The 7248-nt window shown below is 41.8% G+C and overlaps 1 pseudogene; it reads left to right on the top strand.

The window, feature by feature from the left end:
* The first annotated feature begins 5607 nt into the window (after positions 1–5607).
* LOC109219323 lies at positions 5608–6571 on the top strand (annotated as a pseudogene).
* The last annotated feature ends 677 nt before the right edge of the window (positions 6572–7248 follow it).

Raw genomic sequence — 7248 nt, 5'->3', positions numbered from 1 at the left:
ACGAACAAGTCCAAATAAGGCCTGAACACTCAACTCCATAAATGATGCTGGGGGATTGGTCAAACCAAATGACATGACCAAAAACTCATAATGCCCATACCGAGTGCGGAATGTTGTCTTAAGGACATTAGATGCCCTAATCCTCAACTGGTGGTAGCCAGATCTCAAGTCTATCTTTGAAAACACCTTTGCACCCTGAAGCTGGTCGAACAAATCGTCAATCCTCGATAGTGGATACTTGTTCTTTATCGTCACTTTGTTCAGTTGCCGGTAATCAATGCACATCCTCATCGAACCATCCTTTTTCTTCACAAATAACACCGGCGCACCCCAAGGAGAAACACTGGGTCTGATAAAACCCTTCTCTAGCAAATCCTGCAACTTGTTCTTTAACTCCTTCAACTCTAGCAGGGCCATGCGATACGGCAGAATAGAAATGGGCCGAGTGCCCGGAGCCAGATCAATACAGAAATCAATATCCCTGTCGGGCGGCATACCCGGCAGGTCTGAACGGAAAACCTCGGGGAACTCCTGAACAATAGGAACATAATCAATGGAAGGGAGCTCTGCGCTGGAATCGCGAACATACGCCAGATAAGCTAAACACCCCTTCTCGACCATGCGTCGAGCCTTCACATATGAAATAACACTGCGGGTGGTATGCCTTGGGGTCCCTCTCCACTCCAAGCGGGGCAAATCTGGCAAAGCCAAGGTCACGGTCTTGGCGTGACAATCCAAGATAGCATGATACGGAGACAACCAATCCATCCCTAATATAACATCGAAATCCACCATATCTAAGAGCAATAAATCAACAGGGGTCTCAAGACCCTAAAACACTACCACACAGAAATGATGAACTCGGTCGACCACTATAGAATCACCCACAGGTGTAGATACATAAACAGGAATACCCAAAGCATCACTAGGCATAACCACGTAGGGTACAAAATAGGACGACACATACGAATACATAGACCCAGGGTCAAATAGCACTGAAGCATCCCTATCACAGACCAGAATAGTACCTGTAATGATTGCATCTGAAGACTCAGCCTCAGGCCTGGCTGGGAGAGCATAACACCGGGGCTGGGCCCCACCTCCCTGAATCATATCCCTGGGACGATCGGCTGCTGGCTGGCCTCTACCTCTGGCGGTCTGAGCTCCACCTCTATGATCTCTACCTCCACTTCTATGGCCTCTACCCCCGCCTCTAGCCGGCTGGGCGGCCTGTGGATCGCCTGATGCCTAAATCATAGGACAAGGACCCTGCTGTTGAGAGTTGTCCGAAGCTCGAGGGCAATACCTGGCAATATGCCTCGTGTCACCACACGTGAAACAATCCCTCGGCTGCTGAGAATAACGGAGTGGTGGTGCGCTGATAGGTGCTGATGGTGAACTGAAGAGCTGCTGGTCAGAATAATGCGGTTGAGAACCACGACCACCTGAAGTACCATGTGAGACCTGTAGGGCTGACTGAAAAGGCTTCGGAGGATGGCCTCTACCATAAGAATCCCCACCTCCAGACGAGGTACCACTGAATATGGTGGTGAAGAGCTTGGTGAACCTATCATGCCTCCACAAAGCATCTGCAGACATAGCCGCTCCATCGCCTGCCTGAGTCACAATACCCGGCTGAACTACCACAGCTGGCTGACCCCACTGGAACCTGATCCTGGGGAGCTACCTGCTCCAGAGTACGTGTAGCAGGAGTCTGAACTCCTCTTCCAGCCTGAGAAGTGGCTGGTGCTACTGGAAGCAAACCCGCTCTAGTGACGCTCTCCACAAAGTCTACCAATCTGACCAAAGCGTCCTGAAGAACTGGGGTGGCTATGAACCCCTCTGGGACCTGAGCTGGGCCCACCGGAACTGCTGGGGCTGGAACTTCCTCATCATAATCAACATGAGGCTCCACCTCTGGGACTGTTGCTCGGGGCTGAGCTTTGCCCCCCCTCGGCCCCTGGGACGGCTTCGGCCTCGACCTCTGCCCCTCGCAGGAGCTGCTGCTGGGGGCTCGGGCTGCTGCGCGGTAGAAGAGGAAGCACTTGTTCTTGCCATCTGCGAAAGCACAGAGTAGAAAGACAATCAGTATTTGAGAAACAAAATCGCACGAAAAGATAGAACAAAGTGAAATTTTTCCTAACTCCGTAGCCTCTGGGGGATAAATACATATGTCTCCGTACCGATCCCTCAGACTCTACTAAGTTTGTCCGTGAGTCGTGAGACCTATGTAACCTAGTGCTCTGATACCAACTTGTCACGACCCGGATTTCCCACCCTCGGGAGTCGTGATGGCGCCTACTAATAGGAGCTAGGCAAGCCAAATCAATTTGCTTCTTTTAGCAATTATCGCTCAATAAATAAATTCAAAACAATATGACAAAGCTGAAGTCTCAATATATAATTAACTGAAAGAAAAATGCGGAAGTTTAACGGAATCCTCTACCCAAGAACTGGAGTCACAAACTCACTAACGTCTAGAGAATGCTAAATACAACGTCTGAATAAAAAAAATACAATACTGTTTGTTCCGGTACAACGGATAACAAACTAAAGTAAGGATAGGAGAGACTCCGGGCCCTTGCGGACATCAGCAAGGCTACCTCGGGATCTCTGGACTAAAGTCAGCTCCCAAATGCTCCTACTGCTGTCCAAAAGCTGCTGCTCTGGTACTGTGATCTGTGCAAAAAGATGCACAGAGTGTAGCATCAGCACAACCGACCCCATGTGCTGGTAAGTGCCTAGCCTAACCCTGGCGAAGTAGTGACGAGGCTAGACCAGACTACCAGATAAACCTGTGCAGATATATATATACAAGTACAACAAAATAATAGCGGAAAGTAAGCAATTAAAGCTGGGAGGGGGAAACATGCTTATGGAGAAGCAGATAAAACAGAATATCAGGAATAACAAAAGAAACTACATCTGATTTCTTCTAACACAGAATAAAGGAAAACAAACCACTTTCACTTATTTCAATTTCCTCTCATTGCAGACGTGCACCACGATCCCATTTTCTTACATCACGTGGTAGGCGTACCACACGCTCCGATTACAATAATATCACGTGGTCGGCGTGCCACACGTTCCCATTTCATAAGAACTCATGGTCGGCGTGCCACACAATCCCATTTCATAATATCTCGTGGTCGGCGTGCCACACTATCCCATTTCTTTCAACACAATACACAACATAATCCTGGCAAGGGAGAAAGATGTTATAATAACTATCCCGGCATGGGAGCAATGTAATATAATAAACTATCCCGGCAAGGGAGATCCATCTATAAACAAACTCATTCAATTTCTACTTAACACAATTAAATCCACACTTAGTCTCAACAATTACTGGCTCAGTGTTAAGGATTTCCAACCAATTCCTCATAAATAATAATTACAAATTCGATAATATAGCAAATTAGGACTTACAGTCATGCTCGACACCAGTGTATAGATACTCGTCACCATGCCTATACACCGTACTCGACAAATAGCAATTAACAAATAAGACTCTACTCTTATTCCCTCGAGCCAAAGTTAGACCAAACACTTACCTCAACTTCCACGGCTAAATCAATCCTGAACGACCGCTCTCCCTTTTAATTCGGCTCCAACCCAATCAAATCTATGAAATAATAACTTTATAATATCAATAATAGCTAAACTAATCAAACCCAATGCCTAAATATAGATTTCCAAGCTTTCTTTCCAAAGTTTCCAATAATGCCCCCGGGCCCGCTTGATCAAAACACGAGGTTCGAACCAAAATCCAACCCCCCATTCACCCACGAGCCCGAATTTATAATTTGTTTTCAAATTCGACCCCAAAACGGGGTCTAAATCTAGAAAAAAATTGAAAAACCCTAACTCTACCCATTTCCCTAATTTTCTACCATTAAAACCCTAAGATTATTGATAAAAGTTGATGAAAACACTAGATAATGGAAAGAAATCAGTTAGTAAGTGCTTACTTGTGATTTGAGAAGAAAATCTCTTGAGAAAATCGCCCTAGTCTTCTAATTGTTGAGAATGTTTGAAAGAAAATCTCTGAAGTTATGTTTTTAAAAAGACTCACTGCCCGACTTCCGCATCTGCGGTACAGGGGTCGCACCTGCGCCACCGCACGTGCGAAAAAATGGGCGCTTCCGCGGAAATGGCTAGGCCCCGCTGGAGCCGCACCTGCGAAGAAAAGATCCGTTTTTGTGGACCGCATCTGTGGGGTAGGAATCCGCATCTGCGAAGGAGACCGCATCTGCGACCCACCGTTCGCACCTGCGAGTCCGCATCTGTGGCCAAAGGACCGCAGGTGCGGTTACACAAGAACTGGTGCAGCAGTAGTGATTTTCTGCAATTTTTTTCTAAGTTTCAACCACCCCGAACACCCCCGAAAGCACTCCCGAGCCCACGGAGCTCCTAACCAAACACGTACACTAACTCAACAACACCCTACGAACTTAACCGTGCGATCAAATCGCCAAAATAACATCAAAAACGAGGAATCAAACCTCAAAATCATTACTTTTTCATCAAACTTCATAAACCTTCATTTTTAGATATTTAGGTCCGAAACACGTCAAACGACGTCCGATTTCGACCAAATTTCACAGGAAGCGCTTAAACCACATATAAGACATGTACCGGGCACCGAAACCAAAATACGGCCCCGATACCGACACTTTCTAATCCACTTTCATTTCAAATTTCCATATAAATTTCAAAAAAATAATTTCTTTTAAAAATTCATTTCTCGGGCTCGGAACCTCGGATTTCGATTCCGGGCATACGCTCGAGTCCTGTATTTTTCTATGGACCCTCTGGGACCGTCAAATCACGGGTCCAGGTCCGTTTATCCAAAATGTTGACCAAAGTCAACTTTAACCATATTAATATCAAAATTCATCAATTTTTACCCAGAATTCATATTTAAGCTTTCCGGCTACGAGCCCGGATTGCGCACGCAAATCGAGGCAAAATGAGATTTTCAAGGCCCCGGAAGCATGGGATGAAAGGGAAAACAGGTGATGACCCTTTGGGTCGTCACATATATCTGTTTGTAAATTGATTCGTCGACTTATAACTTACCTAGATGCATCGTTAAATATTAAAAGCAAAACGTGTATATATATATATATATATATATATATATATATATATATAACACGCTTCGTTGTACTACTTTAACTACATATATAGCATGTTATAGTATATGTTAGTGTATTCATCCCTTGTATTACAAAAGTGTTAACGGATTACATTTATATTATTTAGATAGTAAATATAAAAGTGATTTTAAATTTTGACCTAATCTTTGGTCGGTTATTTTCCAGAAATTAAAGTATAGCGACCAAAGTTTGTCGGTAAATGCTTCCCCTGTATTAACCGGCCAACTTTGGTCGGTAATTTTAAATAAGATTTCTTTATATTTTATAAAACATTTTAAATAATAATATAACTATTAAAATTTTATAACTGGGTCCCACATTTTAGTCGTTCTCCGATGCACTATAAATAGAGGTCATTCAAACCAAAAAAGAAAAACAACAAAGAGATTTTAGCACATACTATATATAAAAGACATATAACTAAAGTCCCATCAAATCCAGCAGTTGTTGTAGTGTTAGCCATGGTTCAATTCATAGCTGAACCAGCACAGGCCATCACTTGTGGTCAAGTGGACGTTGCTTTGGCTCCTTGTGTACCTTATCTTACTCAAGGTGTGTTATTTTATGAGTTTAAATTATTATGTGCACTAACACATATACCACTTTTGTTCCATTTATGCAACGACACTCTCTATTTTGTTAAATAAAAAGGACACTTTTTCTATAATATTGGGAAACTTTTAAGTTTAAGGGCAGCCCGGTGCACTAAGCTCCCGCTATGCGCGGGGTTCTGGAAAGGCCAGACGACAAGGGTCTAATGTACGCAGTCTTATCCTACATTTTTGCAAGATGTTGTTTTCACGGCTCGAACTCGTAACCTCCTAGTCACAAGGCTCCACTTCAAAAATTTTAAGTTCAATTTTTGTATTTTACCTTTAATGATATTCTTATACATGCAAATGTCATGACATGTTTCCATTTATAAGTCTCTAAAAGTNCCTAGTCAAGTATTACCTGATTAAATTCTATGCAATAACATTGTAACTTTTCATAACAAACATGACCCGAGAACTTTACAAAATAAAAATAAATAAACTCTTATTTTATTTGACAGTAGCTCATGTTATGTTTTTTATGATATATATAAGCCGGTGAATTTTGTTTAATCATTTTCTGAATCTTTTTTCTTTTCTCCACTCTATCTAAAAGCCTCAATTAAATTCTTCATTTTATTTTATGATTGTCGATCTTTTACAAGGTGGTGAGCCAGGAGCAGCTTGCTGCAGTGGGGTGAAAAACTTAAAGGAATGGCTGCAACCACAGATGATAGAAGGACAGCTTGTAACTGTGTTAAGGCAGCAGCCAACCGTTACACAAACCTTAAAGATGATGCTGCTCAGGCTCTTGCTTCTAAGTGTGGTGTCGCCATGAACGTTCCCGTCTCCAAGACTATCAATTGTGATTCGTAAGTTCTATGTACTGACGATATAAAAGATATTTGGACTATCAATTTATTAGAAAGCTAATTATTACAAGTTAAGTAAACTTCTTAGTTACAATTGGCCATAACCTGACTTCTTAAAAGTTTGTTAACGCTATGTAGTGTTAATAAGTTAATTCCTTTTTATTTTAAAAGAATTTGCATAGTTCCCTTCAAATCGATCTGTGGATACGTAAGTAGTTGTTTTTTTTTTGCTACTTTAATATTTATGTGTTACTGTAAATTATTTATACAAGTTAAAAGAGGAGTAACTATTATATACTGTCGATAGTAGGGTACTAGTAGTTTATAAAATAATACTGATAACCTGTCATAACGGGTTAATCATACTGATAGTGTAAAAAAACTTTTTAAAGGGAAAGCTAATTTATGAAATTGTAAAGCATGTGAAGAAAATAAAAAGGGTAGAAAAATAAGGAAACTGAATTTTAGTGAAAAAGTTACCGTGAAAATGCTTCATATACGAACTCTTCTTTTAATTGACTGTATACTTGTATATATTAATATCTAGCGGGACTGTTATCTGAGGAAAGGTGCTGATCTTTTTTCTTTTTTATGACTTCTATTTTTATGTTTTTTGTTGCAGAATCAGTTATGAATGAGCAACACGGTGTCAGGAATAATGCCAAGGAGATGGCCATGATA

The sequence above is a fragment of the Nicotiana attenuata genome, unplaced genomic scaffold (genome assembly GCF_001879085.1).
Source record: "Nicotiana attenuata strain UT unplaced genomic scaffold, NIATTr2, whole genome shotgun sequence".
Classification (NCBI taxonomy): domain Eukaryota; kingdom Viridiplantae; phylum Streptophyta; class Magnoliopsida; order Solanales; family Solanaceae; genus Nicotiana; species Nicotiana attenuata.
This window is presented reverse-complemented; position numbering and strand designations above follow the sequence as displayed.